General features: G+C 44.6%; 1 protein-coding gene and 1 pseudogene across 8 annotated transcripts in view; both read right to left on the reverse strand.

Moving 5' to 3' along the window:
- The window catches only part of SRPK2 (SRSF protein kinase 2), a 286,728-nt gene that overhangs the window by 241,947 nt on the left and 29,830 nt on the right, over nt 1–14,951 (reverse strand). The gene's annotated exons all lie outside the window — the stretch shown is intronic.
- Nucleotides 8,811–9,788, reverse strand: LOC115837984 (annotated as a pseudogene).

Genomic DNA, 14,951 nt, shown 5'->3' on the forward strand with positions numbered 1-14,951 from the left:
TTATTATAGGGAATAACATGAAAGACAACTGAAACAGCTTATCTTTCAAAGGATGAAAACTTCTTAAACTCATTCATCTATATATTCATTCATATTTATTTTACACATGAACATGTCAATGTGTTTGGAATACAAGTAGGGCAAGAAATTGGTGTCCAAAACAGACATGGTCTGTGAGCTCTTGGGCCTATGTTCTACATGTGCTCTTTCCATTATCATAGCCATCAGCCCCATGTAGCTATTTAAATTTAAATTAGAGTTAAATAAAACTAAAAACCGGTTCCTCAGTCACACTAGTCACACTTCACATGGCCAAGGGCCAGCTTTCAGCTATGATACTGGACATCACAGATACAGAATGTTTCCATAATCACAGAAAGTTCTGTTAGGCAGCAAAGGTTTAAAACGTTACGTACTTCCCTCTCTCTGCTGACTAGACATTAAGATTAAACTTAACTTCTTTCTTTTAAAACAGAGTGCAAAATTTTACTGCTGTCTTTTAGGGAAGTACCAGGTGACAGTCTTTCTACAGATGTACTTTATATCAAAGCTGAAAAAACTTCTAAGGTTTTCTAATCTGGCAAAATAATCGCCAATGCCTTTACGAAGGCTTTAAAGTTTTTTTAAAAATTCATGGAGGTAAGTATTTCATCATCAATAACTATGCCAATTTACTAATTGGCTTCAAACCATTCTCAACTGCATTCACAACTGCAGTATTTCCTTTCATACAAAGTGAAGGATTCTGCACTTAACTGATTATCACATAACTCTCTATGATGCAGAAAACAGCTCCTGCTTGTCACCTCTGCATGGTGACTGGAACACAGAGGGTACTCAAACAACTGTTATATGAAGGTCAATAAACTGTAAGCCTCCAGCACTGTCAAAAGCAACAAGGCCAGGTGCAGTGGCTCACGCCTATAATCCCGGCACTTTGGGAGGGCGAGGCGGGCGGATCATGAGGTCAGGAGTTCAAGACCAGCCTGACCAATATGGTGAAACCCTAAAAAAAACGAACAACAATAACAACAAACCCACAAAAGCCACATTCCATTTCACAACTCTAGTTACTGATGGAGCTTCCAGCCTTTGCTGCTTCTGATTTGTAAAAAAAAAAAAAAAAAAAAAAAAAAGAAAAAAAGAAAAAGAAAAAGAAAAAAAACTTTATTAACTGCATGATTTAAGCAGCACCAAACTGCTCGGGTATCAGTTTTCTGGGTCCCTGAAAATCAAGGACTTACTAAAAAGTAAAAATTCTACTTGAAGAAATAAAATATTGCACAGTGCCCAGGAACTGTAAAATTAATATAAATTAATTTATCTTTTACTTAGCTATGAGATAGACTGGCTTTTTTTTTTTTTTTTTTTTTTTTAAGATAAGGTTTCACTCTGTCACCCAGGCTGAAGTGCAGTGGGCATGATCATGGCTCACTGAAACCTCCAACTCTGGGCTCAAGTGATCCTCCCACCTCTACTCAGCCTTCTAAGTAGCTGGGACTACAGACATGCGCCACCACACCCGGCTAATTATTTAATTTAGTAAAGACACGGTCTTGCTATGTTACCCAGGCTGGTCTTAAACTCCTGGACTCAAGCAATCCTCTGGCTTCAGTCTCCCAAAGTGCTGGGATTACAGGCCACCATGCCTGGCTAATTTTTTTTTTAATTTTTGTAGAGACAGGTCTCACTAGCCCAAGCTGGTCTCAAATTCCTAGACTCAAGTGATCCTCCCCCCTCACCCTCTCAAAGTGCTGGGATCACAGGAGTGAGCCACCATATTGACCACAGACTGGCTTATAAATATGGGTAACTACAGTTAGATATTCAGCCGAAGAATGAGGGGGGAGGGGAGGAGGAGGAAAAATTATGGCTGGGCATGACGGCCCATGCCTATACTCCCAGCACTTTAGGAGGCTGAGGTGGGAGGATCGCTTGAGTCCAGGAGTGTGAGACTAGCCTGGGCAGCTTGGCGAGACCCCCAACTCTGAAAAAAAATTTTAAAACTTAGCCAGGCGTGGTGGCACATACTTGTGGTCCCAGCTACTTGGAAAGCTGAAGCGGGAGAATTGCTTGAACCCAGGAGGCAGAGGTTGCAGTGAGCTGAGATGGCACCACTGCACTCCAGCCTGGGTGACAGGGCGAGACTCCATCTCAAAAAAAAAAAAAAAAAAGAAAAGCCACATGTGGTAGCTTGCACAATTAATCACAATTAATTCTAAATTACATTAATGAAGGCATCTCAAATGTCTCAACTACTCATGAAAGACAGCTGTATCAAAATTGCACATTTTCCTTGAAAACAGAAATCAAAATGTTTTCAAATTAGTCCATACCAGTGACATATACTATTAATATTAATGAGAATATGGCTGCTTGGCAAACTTTCTTTTTTTTTTTTTTTTTTTTTTTTTTTTTGGAGTTTCGCTCTTGTTCCCCAGGCTGGAGTGCAATGGTGTGATCTCAGCTCACTGCAACCTCCGCCTCCTGGGTTCAAGTGATTCTCAATGCCTCAGCCTCCTGAGTAGCTAGGATTACAGGCATGGGCCACCACGCCCAGCCAATTCTGTATTGTTAATAGAAACAGGGTTTCTCCATGTTGGTCAGACTGGTCTCGAACTCCTGACATCAGGTGATCCACCCACCTCAGCTTCCCAAAGTGCTGGGATTACAGGTGTGAGCCACTGCGCACAGCAGGCAAACTTAATAAGCCACTATTTGGTATAGAATGCCTCTGAACTATTTTATTTATTTATTTTTTTTTTTTTGAGATGGAGTCTCGCTCTGTTGCCCAAGCTGGAGTGCGATGGCATGATCACGGCTCACTGCAACCTCCACCTCCTGGTTCAAGCGATTCACCCGCCTCAGCTTCCTGAGTAGCTGGGATTACAGGCACCCGCCATCACGCCCGGCTAATTTTTGTATTTTAGTAGAGATGAGGTTTCACCATGTTGGCCAGGTGTTCAACTACTGACCTCAGGTGATCCAATTGCCTTGGCCTCCCAAAGCGCTGGAATTACAGGCGTGAGCCACCATGCCCAGCCGCATTTGAACTGTTTTCTAACCAAACTAGTTCTGCGCAGATGAGATGCCTAAAAAAAAAAAAAAAAAAAAAATCTAAAGAAAGTTATCATTCATGCCAGCACTGAAAACAGAAAATAAAAAATAAGAAATAAATATATCAGAGCAGCCGGGCGCAGTGGCTCACGCCTATAATCCCAGCACTTTAGGAGACCCAGGTGGGCGGATCACCTGAGGTTAGGGGTTCGAGACCAGCCTGGCCAACATGATGAAACCCCATCTCTACTAAAAATACAAAAATTAGCCGGGCATGGTGGCGCTTTCCTGTAATCCTAGCTACTTGGAAGGCTGAGGCAGGAGAATCACTTGAACCCGGACGCAGAGGTTGCAGTGAGCCTAGATCGCATCACTGCACTCCAGCCTGAGCAATAGAGTGAGATTTTTGTAGAAAGAGAGAAAGAGAGAAAGAAAGAGAAGGAAGGAAGGCAGGAAGGAAGGGAGGGAGGGAGGGAGGGAGGGAGAGAGGGAGGGAAGGGGAGGGGAGGGAAGCAGAGCGGAGGGGAGGGGAGGGAGAAAAGAAAAAAAGAAATCAGAGCTTGTCAAAAACCTATGAAAGAATTAGGAGGGCCAAGCACGGTGGCTCACGCCTGTAATCCCAGCACTTCGGGAAGCCAAGGTAGGTGGATCACTGGAGGTTGGTAGTTCAAGACCAGCCCGACCAACATGGAGAAGCCCCGTCTCTACTAAAAATACAAAATTAATTAGGCATGGTGGCGCATGCCTGTAATCCCACTCAGGAGGCTGAGGAAGGAGAATTGCTGGAACCCGGGAGGCAGAGGCTGCGGTGAGCCAAGATCACACCATTGCACTCCAGCCTGGGCAACAAGAGTGAAACTCCATCTCAAAAAAAAAAAAAAAAGAATTAGGAAAAGAGTAATAACATATAGTAACATTAAAGTACAACCACACCTTAATACCCTATGTAATCAGAGATTCTTCACAAATATCCATGTGAAAGTCCTAAGGTCAAGGACTGGCTAAGCCCAAAAACCAGAGATAACTGAACAGACACAACAGGAAGAAAAGAGTAAATAGCAAAGTTACTATTTATTGAACGGTGTGTCTTTTTTTTTGAGCCAGAGTCTCGCTCTGTCGCCAGGCTGGTGTGCAGTGGCGTGATCTTGGCTCACCGCAACCTCCATCTCCCAGGTTCAAGCAATTCTCCTGCCTCAGCCTCCTGGGTAGCTGGGATTACAGGCACATGCCACCACGCCTGGCTAATTTTTGTATTTTTAGTAGAGATGGGGTTTCGCCATGCTGGCCAGGATGATCTCGATCTCCTGAACTTGTGATCCACCTGCCTCAGCCTCCCAAAGTGCTGGGATCACAGGCGTGAGCCACTGTGCCTGGCCAAACAGTGCCTGTCTTAATACAGCAGGCATTATGCTAAATATATCACCTGAATTTTTACTTAATCCTCACAATAACCCTGTAGTTGCTATAATTTTTTTTTTTTTTTTTTGAGACAGAGTCTCTCTCTGTCACCCAGACTGGAGTGCAGTGGCTCAATCTCAGATCACTGCAACCTCCGCCTCCGCCGTTTCAGGCAATTCTCCTGCCTCAGCCGCCCGAGTAGCTGGGATTACAGGCATATGCCACCACACCTGGCTAATTTTTGTATTTTTAGTAGAGACAGGGTTTCACCATGTTGGCCAGGATGTTCTCGATCTCCTGACCTCCTGATCCACCCACCTCGGTCTCCCAAAGTGCTAGGATTACAGGCATGAGCCACCGCGTCTGGCTGAACAGTGCCTATCTTGATACAGCAGGCATTATGCTGAATATATCACCTGAATTTTTACTTAATCCTCACAATAACCCTGTGGTTGCTATAATTTTCTTTCTTTTTTTTTTTTTTTTTTTTTTTTTTGAGATAGCATCCCTCTCTGTCACCCAGGCTGGAGTGCGGTGGCTCAATCTGAGCTCACTGTAACCTCCGCCTCCCCCATTTCAAGTAGTTCTCCTGCCTCAGCCTCCCAGGTAGCTAGAACTACAGGCATACGCCAACACACCCAGGTAATTTTCGTATTAGTAGAGATGGGGTTTCTCCATATTGGCCAGGCTGTTCTCGAACTCCTGACCTCAAGTGATCTGCCCACCTTGGCCTCCCAAAGTGCTATAGTTGCTGTAATTAATCCCATTTTACAAATGAGAAAACTGAGGCACAAAGATAGCTTAAACATGTTCAGAGTACATGGCTATTAAGCCATTATACAGCAGGATTAGGGTAAGAATCCACGTCTGCCAGCCAACCCTATACTACATTAAAGTTTACAGAGCCTATCTTATGTGCTTTATCTATTTGCTACCACCTTATGATATGATTTGAAGGTTTATCCCATCTGAAACTCACGTTAAAACTTAAACCCCAATGTGGGTATTATGAGGCAGGTCTTTCAGAGGTGACTGTGTCATGACGGTTCTGCCCTCATGAATGGAAGCTATTCATGGATTAATGAGTTAACCAATTTTAATGGGTTATCCTGGGAGTGCGACTGGTGGCTTTATAAGAGGAAGAGACCTGAGCTAGCACACTCACCCCCTAACCATGTGATACTCTAGGCCACCTTGGGACTCGGCAGAGTCCCCACCAGCAAGAAGGTCCTCATTAGATGCACTCCCTTGACCTTGGCCTTCCCATCATGCAGAACTGAAAGAAATAAATTCCTTTTCTTTATAAATTACCCAGTCTTGACCAGGCCCAGTGGCTCACCCCTGTAATCCCAGCACTCTGGGAGGCTGAGGTGGGCGAATCACCTGAGGTCAGGAGTTTGAGACCAGCCTAGGTGACAGTTACACTCCATCTCAAAAATAATAATAACAATAATAAATTACTGGCCGGGCGCGGTAGCTCACACCTGTAATCCCAGCACTTTGGGTGGCCGAGGCAGGAGCATCACCTGAGGTCAGGAGTTTAAGACCAGCCTTGCCAAAATGGTGAAACCCCATCTCCACTAAAAATACAAAAAATTAGCTGGGTGTGGTGGCCGGCACCTATAATCCCAGCTACTCGGGAGGCTGAGGCAGCAGAATCGCTTGAACCCAGGGGGGCGGAGGTTGCAGTGAGCCAAGTTTGTGCCATTGCACTCCAGCCTGGGCTACAAGAACAAGACTCCATCTCAAAAAAAAAAAAAAAGAAGAATAAATAAATAACCCAGTCTCAGAAATTCAGTTACTGCAACAGTAAACAGACTAAGACACCTTTATAATCCACTGTAAAGTAGGCTGTGCAGTTTGATGACCCTATTTTCCTAGAGAAAATAAGAGATTCAGGAAGGATGAATCATTCCCTTCCTATGGAGCAAGAGGCAGAGCTGGGTCTAGAATCCCCGTCTTCTAACTCTTCACCACCGTTTCTCCTCCTCAATATGCTTAGCCAGTGTGGTGGTTTCAAAAATATGTTCACAAATTACTTAATTTGCATCTCTTCAAAGGGCAGAACCTGAACTCTCCCTTGAGTGTGGGCTGTACCCAGTAACTCCCTTCTAACAAACGCAGAAGTGACAGTGTGAGGACTTCTAAGGGTATGTTATAAAAATGTAACCGCAGCTTCCTCCTTGCTCCCTCTTGATGAAGCCAGCTGACATGTTGTGAGAACATTCAAGAAGAGGTCCACAGAGCAACAGGCAAGGCCTCCTGCCAACACCCTGGAAGCAGATCCTCCAGCCTCAGCCAAGCCTTCAAAATGACTGCAACCCTGAGCCAGAACCACCCCACTAAACTGCTTCCAAATTTTTAACCCATAGAAACTAAGATGATAAATGTTGCATTAAACCACTATGCTTCACAGTAACTTGTAATGTGGCAATAAATAGCTAATACAACTAGGGGCTGGGCGTGGTGGCTCACACCAGTAATCCCAGCGCTCTGGGAGGCCAAGATGGGCAGATCACTTGAGGTCAGGGGATCGAGACCAGCCTGGCCAACATAGTGAAAACCCAGTCTCTACTAAAAATACAAAAATTAGGCTGGGCCTGGTGGCTCACGCCTATAATCCCAGCACTTTGGGAGGCCGAGGTGGGCGGGTCACGAGGTCAGGAGATCGAGACCATCCTGGCTAACACAGTGAAACCCCATCTCTACTAAAAATGCAAAAAAAAATTAGCCGGGTGTGGTGGTGGGCACCTGTAGTCCCAGCTACTCGGGAGGCTGAGGCAGGAGAATGGCATGAACCCGGGAGGCGGAGCTTGCGGTGAGCCAAGATTGCACCGCTGCACTTCAGCCTGGACAACAGAGCGAGACTCCGTCTCAAAAAAAAAAAAAAATACAAAAATTAGCTGGGTGTGGTGGCGCATGCCTGTAATCCCAGCTACTCGGGAGGCCGAGGCAGGAGAATCGCTTGAACCCAGGAGATGGAGGTTGCAGTGAGCCAAGATAGCACCAGTGCACTCCAGCCTGGGTGACAGAGTGAGACTCTATTTCAAAAAAAAAAAACAATTCTTGGCTAGTCATCGGAATTACATGATCCCTCCCTTAATTTCACACAGTAAATGCTAGTACCTCTATTGGTTAACATTCTATTCCACCTTGTGTCACTGCTAGTTGTTTACCTGCCTGTCTTTGAGACTAAGTCATAAATCCCTTATTATCTAAGGTTCAATTTTCTCATCAGTAAAATGAAAGGGTTAGATTAAGTAACTGCTAAGAAACTCCCAACTCCAAAGTTCCATAAGGATGACTCTTAGTTGAAAAAATTAAGATAGCACAGTTGTAAGCTTGGACTTGGTAGTTTTAAATCTCAGCTCTACAACCTATCAGCTCTAAACAACGGGCCTGCTGTTGAACATTTCTGTGCCTCAGTTCCTCATCTGTAAAATGAGAAAAATAGTGCTGTTAGAATTATTCCAGGTAATGCTTTTGTTTTTTGTGTGTGGTTTTTTTTTTTTTGAAACAGGGTCTCCGTCTGTCACCCAGGCTGGAATGCAGTGGTGCAATCATGGCTCACTGCAGCCTTGACCTCCTGGGCTCAAGCAATCCTCCCACCTCAGCCTCCCAAGTAGCTGGGATTACAGAAGCATGCCACCAGCCCAATTTGTTGTTGTTTTTTGGTGGAGACAGGGTTTTGTCATGTTGCTTTGGCTGGTCTCGAACCCCTGAGCTCAAACGATCCACCCTCCTTGGCCTCCCAAAGTGATGGGATTACAGACTGCTTTCAAGCAAATTCATCAGGCCCATGTTCCTGAATGCACCAAGGTGAGCAGTAAGGAACAGAAAAATACTTTCCTTCTCCACAGAATCCCACTCCTGAGCTGATAGGAGGGGATCTCAGAAAGAATCAGCACAAAAGACAGGGCAAACTAAAGAAGCTGGCAGACTTTTTTAATTCTTCCCAGCACAAACTGGAACTAGACACGCAGAGAGCCTTCCTAAAGGCAACACCCAAATCCCACTTGAGGCCAAACTTCTCCCCAGGGAGACTGAGAGCCAATGTTCTTATCATAGCACTCCTCCCCACGGTGCACCCACAGACAAGGAAACCTGAGCAGCTGTGGCTGTCACACAACAGATGCAGCCTTCAGGCCAGAACATTCCAGGACCTTCCTCTTTGCTGGCCCAACAGCTGCTGCATCTGCCTGGCCTTCGAGGAGCTGCCATTATGTACGTGGCTGTGTGGAGCAAGAATGGGCCAAAATAAGCAATAAAGTCAATCAGAGATGGGTTTGGGGCTAAGCTGACATGGTAACAGGACCAGTCACAGGTCTCCCCAAGTATGGTGGGACCACAGAGCCCTATGTCCTCCATTCATTCATCTCTGGGCAGTTTCTGTCCAGGACAGCTATGCGGCAAATTCCACCTTATCCTTAAGATTCACCACCTGGGTGTGCGTGGCTCTTGCCCGGCAGCTCATCCAGCTCATCCACCCTGTACTCTGAGATGCTTTTTTCCTCCTGCACAGGCTGTGGGTCCTTTCCCCTAACGAATCACTCCAGGTAGTACCCCACAGTCCTGGCCACAAAGGCCACAGGGTATGTGACTTACGTTGCATAGGTAAGCACTACAATCCAAAGCACAAGCCACACATCATCAGGCAGCCTGGCACAATTTACTGGGAATCCACTCATGCATAGCAATGCAAGAGATCACACCCTGTTTTATGCAACAGTTGGGTACCACAAATAATCTGCAGCACAGCCCATACTCCTCTGTCCAGCCCTGGTCTCTACCTGCTGGCTGGGAACAGACATTGCTACTCCTAGCAGCCCACATGGCCTCCTGTTGTTTTTTAATAACAACTACAGTCAGATATATAACTCACATGTACAATTCACCCAATTAAAGTGCACAACTTAATGACTTCAGTATATTCACAGAGCTGTACAACCATTACCAAAATCAATTTTACAGTATTTTTATCACCCCAAAAAGAAACACATACCCATCAGCAGGCACTCCCCATATTTCCCCCTCCCCACCAGCTCTAGGTAACCATAAATCTGTTTTTTGTCTCTATGAATTTGTCTATTCCAGATATTTGATATAAATTAAATCATATTAATATGCGGTCTTTCATGACTGACTTCTTTGATCTAGTATAATGTTTTCAAGATATATCCATGTTGTAGCATGTAACAATATTTCATTATTTTTACTGCTGAATAATATTCCATTGTAAGGATATTCTACATTTCGTTTATTCATCAACTGACATCTGAGTTGTTTCCATCTGGCTATGATCAACAATGTTGCTCTTTCAGTTTTAAGTAACAAAAAATACAGCGGGGCACAGTGGCTCACGCCTATAATCCTAGCACTTTGGGAGGCCACAGCAGGAGGACTGCTAGAGACCAGGAGTTCAAGACTAGCCTGCGCAACACGGCAAGACCTCATCTCTACGAAAAAAAAAAAAAAATGTGTTTTCATTAGCAAGCAAGGCACCGTGGCTCATGCCTGTAATCCCAACACTTTGGCAAACAGAGGCAGAAGGATCATCTAAGCTCAGGAGTTTGAAACCAGCCTGGGCAACATTACAAGACCACATCTCAACTGAAAATAAAAATTTTTTAAAAATTAGCCAGGCATGGTGGAGCACACTTGTGGTCCCAGCTACTCAGGAGGCTGTGGTGGGAGGACTGCTTAAGCCTGGGAGGTCAAGGCTGCAGTAAGCCATGATCATGTCACTGTGTTCTAACCTGGGTGAGAGAACCTGTCTCCAAGAAAAAAAAGTGATAGAAAATCCAACTCAACCCTGCTTAAACAAATAACTAAACATCCAGGAGACAGCCTCTGCGTAAGACACAGCCTGAGTTAGGGTTTAAATATCACCATCAGGGCCGAGCATGGTGGCTCATGCCTGTTATCCCAGCACTTTGGGAGGCTGAGGCAGGCAGATCCCGTGAGGTTAGGAGTTTTGAGACCGGCCTGGCCCACATGGTGAAACCCCATCTCTACAAAAAATAGAAAAATTAGCCAGGCGTGGTGGCACCTGCCAGTAGTCCAGCTACTTGGGAGGCTGAGGCAGGAGAATCACCTGAAACCGGAAGGCAGAAGTTTCAGTGAGCTGAGACCATGCCACCGCACTCCAGCCTGGGTGACACAGTGAGACTCTAAAATAAATAAATTAAATTAAATAAATATCCCATCAGGATTGAGTTTCTAACTCTTGGCAAGGCTTGGTTCTCTGTTCGTTTTCAGGATCTGCATGGTGACAAAATGGCTTCAATACCTCTATTTCACATCCTCTCCATTGAAGCTTATAGGAGAAAGCAAAAGCCTCTCCCGAATCCTCATGCAAAGGCCCTAAGATTAGCTCTAGGTGGGCTCTCCAACTGAAAAGTGGAAAGCACTAAGTAAAATAGGCCGTGCTCCATCCTGGAGCATGAAGGAAACTAGAGAGAAACCCAAACAATGTGAACCAAAAATGGACAAGAGATAATCCCTACGCAGAAACTGAGGCCCATTTCGAGTAGGATAAATGGAATCTGCGCAGCTGAAAAAATGTTTAAGCCCAATTTAGAGTGTTGTGACAATTAAACCTGATAAATGCATATTAAAGTACGTAGCAGAATGCCCAATACACAATAAATACGTAATAAACGTTACTCACTATATTAGCTATTTTTTGTGTTAGTTTAGATGAATACATGAAATTTGATAGTTTGGGGCAAAAAAAGACAATTTCACACAGTTCAACATCATATATACTCAGCTTAAAATTAAGGCAAGTACAACCTGTATTTGCTTTTTCATAATGAAATGCAAGTCTGCATCTCTATTAGATATATTAAATACCCAAAAGAAGGAAGAGTTATTTCCAAAATTTTCAAAACCTTGGGTTAAAAATGCAATTATCTCTTCTTTAACAGAGATTTCTCTGGTCCTGTGGAAGATACGTGGTAGAGGCAAAATATGAGAAATGAAAGACCCTGAGACAGCTAGTACTCCCAAAGCATCTGCTACCCTAACAACACTATGGTAAAGGCCTTATGTGTATCCCCCTTCTCCTTTATCAGCTAAAGCTCCCAACTAAGACTATTAAATCTTTTCATAGTAAACCATCACTTGATTTTTTTTTTAGGTAACGCTAATTTTTTTTTTTTTTTTTTTTTTTTTGGAGACGGAGTCTCGCTCTGTAGCCCAGGCTGGAGTGCAGTGGCGCGATCTCGGCTCACTGCAAGCTCCGCCTCCTGGGTTCACGCCATTCTCCTGCCTCAGCCTCCCGAGTAGCTGGGACTACAGGCGCCTGCCACCATGCCCGGCTAATTTTTTGTATTTTGTTTAGTAGAGATGCGGTTTCACTGTGTTAGCCAGGATGGTCTCGATCTCCTGACCTTGTGATCCGCCTGCCTCGGCCTCCCAAAGTGCTGCAATCACAGGCGTGAGCCACTGCGCCCGGCCAAATAACACTAATTTTTTTAAAAACTGCTGGAGTCCTCCATTCCTTTCATCACATCTTAGTCTCCTCCCTGTCCCTTTATTCTAGTTTGAAATTACAAACCTAAATAGAGATGACCTGCTATGAACAATAAATATCTCTTCCCTATTTCTAGATCTGATGTAATCCCAGCCGAGGTGGGTGGATCACCTGAGGTCAGGAGTTCGGGACCAGCCTAGCCAACATGGTGAAACCCCGTCTCTACTAAAAATACAAAAAATAGCCGGGTGTGGTGGTGTGCGCTTGTTATCCCAGCTACTCGGGAGGCTGAGGCAAGAGAATTGCTTGAACCCAGGAGGCGGAGGTTACGGTGAGCTGAGATCACGCCATTGCACTCCAGCCTGGGCAACAAGAGCAAGACTCCATCTCAAAAAACAAAAAAACAAAAACAAAACAAAACAAAAAAGATTCAAAGACAAACGAGGCTTTGGAGAAATGGGAACTGTCACATCTCTGGTAAATAAGATAGCCTTTGCCCATACAGGGGAAGCACAACTGATCCCTGAACAACGCAGGGATTAGGGATGCTACCCCCATCCCTGCACAGTCAAAAATCCACATACAGGCCGGGCGCAGTGGCTCACGCCTATAATCCCAGCACTTTGGGAGGCCGAGGTGGGTGTATCACAAGGTCAAGAGATCGAGACCATCCTGACCAACATGGCAAAACCCCGTCTCTACTAAAAATACAAAAATTAGCTGGGCGTGCTTGCGTGTGCCTGGAGTCCCAGCTACTCGAGAGGCTGAGGCAGGAGAATCGCTTGAACCCGGGAGGCGAGGGTTGCAGTGAGACGAGATCACGCCACTGCACTCCAGCCTGGGCGACAAAGCGAGACTCCATCTCAAAAAAAAAAAAAATCCACATACAACTTCTGACTCCCCAAAAACCAGAAGCCTTATCAATAACATTAACAGTAGATTAACACATATTTTGTATGTTATATGTATTATATACAATATTCCTACAATAAAACAAGCTAAACAAAAGAAAACGTTATTAAGAAAATCATAAGGGGCCAGGCGTGGTGGCTCACACCTGTAATCCCAGCACTTTGGAAGGCTGAAGCAAGTGGATCACTTGAGCTCAGGAGTTCAAAACCAGCCTGGACAACATGACGAAACTCCGTCTCTATTAAAAACACAAAAATTAGCCGGGCATGGTGGTTCGTGCCTGCAGTCTCAGCTACTTGGGGATCTGAGGTGGGAGGATCACCTGAGCCTGGGAGGCAAAGGTTGCAGTAGGACAAGGTCATGCCACTGCACTCTAGCCTGGGCAACAGAACAAGACCCTGTCTCAAAAAAAAAAAAAAAAAAGAAAAGAAAGAAAAAATCATAAGAGAAAATATATTTACTATTTGTCTTAGTCTATTTTTGCTGCTAAAAAAGGAATATCTAAGTCTGGGTAATTTATTAATATAAAAAAAAGAGATGTATGTGGCTCATGGTTCTGCAGGCTGTACAACAAGCATGGCACCAGCATCTAATTTCAGTGACGGTCTCAGGCTGCTTCCACCCATGCTGGAAGAAAGGGGTGCTAAGAACACACAGAGAGAGAGAGAAAGCAAGAGTGGAGGTGGAGGTGCCAGGCTCTTTTCAACAACCAGTTCTCTGGAAACTAAGAGTGAGAAGAAGCAAGAATGACACCTCAAGCCATTCAAGAGGGATCCACCCCCTGACAATCCAAACACCAGGCCCCACCACCAACACTGGGGTACCAAATTTCAACATGAGGCTTGGAGAGGTCAAACAAACCATATCCAAACCATAGTGTTTTTTTTGTTTTTTTTTGTTTTTTTTCTGGAGACAGAGGCTCGCTCTGTCCCCCAGGCTGGAGTGCAATGGCGCAATCTTGGCTCACTGCAACCTCTGCCTCCCGGGTTCAAGCGATTCACCTGCCTCAGCCTCCCAAGTAGCTGGGATTGCAAGTGCATGCCACCATGTCCAGCTAATTGTTTTTATTTTTAGTAGAGATGGGGTTTCACTGTGTTAGTGAGGATGGCCTCGAAGTCCTGACCTTATGATCCACCCTCCTCGGCCTCCCAAAGTGACAGGATTACAGGCATGAGCCACCACGTCAGGCCACAACACTATTTATTAAGTGGATCATCATAAAGGTCTCCATGCTTATCACCTTCACAGTAAAAAAGACGTCAAAAGCAGTCTTCAATAATCAGAACGCTTCTGCTTAATTGTCTAACGTCAATTTGTTTTATGGCACTGCTGCTGCTATGTCATCTTCCTCATCGTCTGGCAGTGGTATGGAAGCACTCATTTCCATCAAGTCATCTGATAATTACCGTGGTGTGATGTCTACTGGCTCTTGAATTTCTCTCAATCCGTATCTGGAAACCGTTCATATTTCCAACCCCCACCTTTTTTGCCGTATCTACAATCTGTTTCATGATTTCCTTGACTATAAATCATGTGGTCAATCTTAGAATCAGTGCGATGTGGTGCTGAGAATAATGTATATTCTGTTGATTTGGGGTGGAGAGTTCTGTAGATGTCTATTAGGTCTGCTTGGTGCAGAGGTGAGTTCAAGTCCTGGATATCCTTGTTAACCTTCTGTCTCGTTGATCTGTCTAATATTGACAGTGGGGTGTTAAAATCTCCCATTATTATTGTGTGGGAGTCTAAGTCTCTTTGTAGGTCTCTAAGGACTTGCTTTATGAATCTGGGTGCTCCTGTATTGGGTGCATACAGATTTAGGATAGTTAGCTCTTCTTGCTGAATTGATCCCTTTACCATTACGTAATGGCCTTCTTTGTCTCTTCTGTTCTTTGTTGGTTTAAAGTCTGTTTTATCAGAGACTAGGATCTTGACCCCTACTTTTCTCTGCTTTCCATTTGCTTGGTAGATCTTCCTCCATTCCTTTATTTTGAGCCTATGTGTGTCTCTGAAGGTGAGATGGGTCTCCTGAATACACCACACTGATAGGTCTTGACTCTTTATCCAACTTGCCAGTCTGTGTCTTTTAATTGGGGCATTTAGCCCATTT

The sequence above is a fragment of the Nomascus leucogenys genome, chromosome 13, assembly GCF_006542625.1.
Source record: "Nomascus leucogenys isolate Asia chromosome 13, Asia_NLE_v1, whole genome shotgun sequence".
Classification (NCBI taxonomy): Eukaryota; Metazoa; Chordata; class Mammalia; order Primates; family Hylobatidae; genus Nomascus; species Nomascus leucogenys.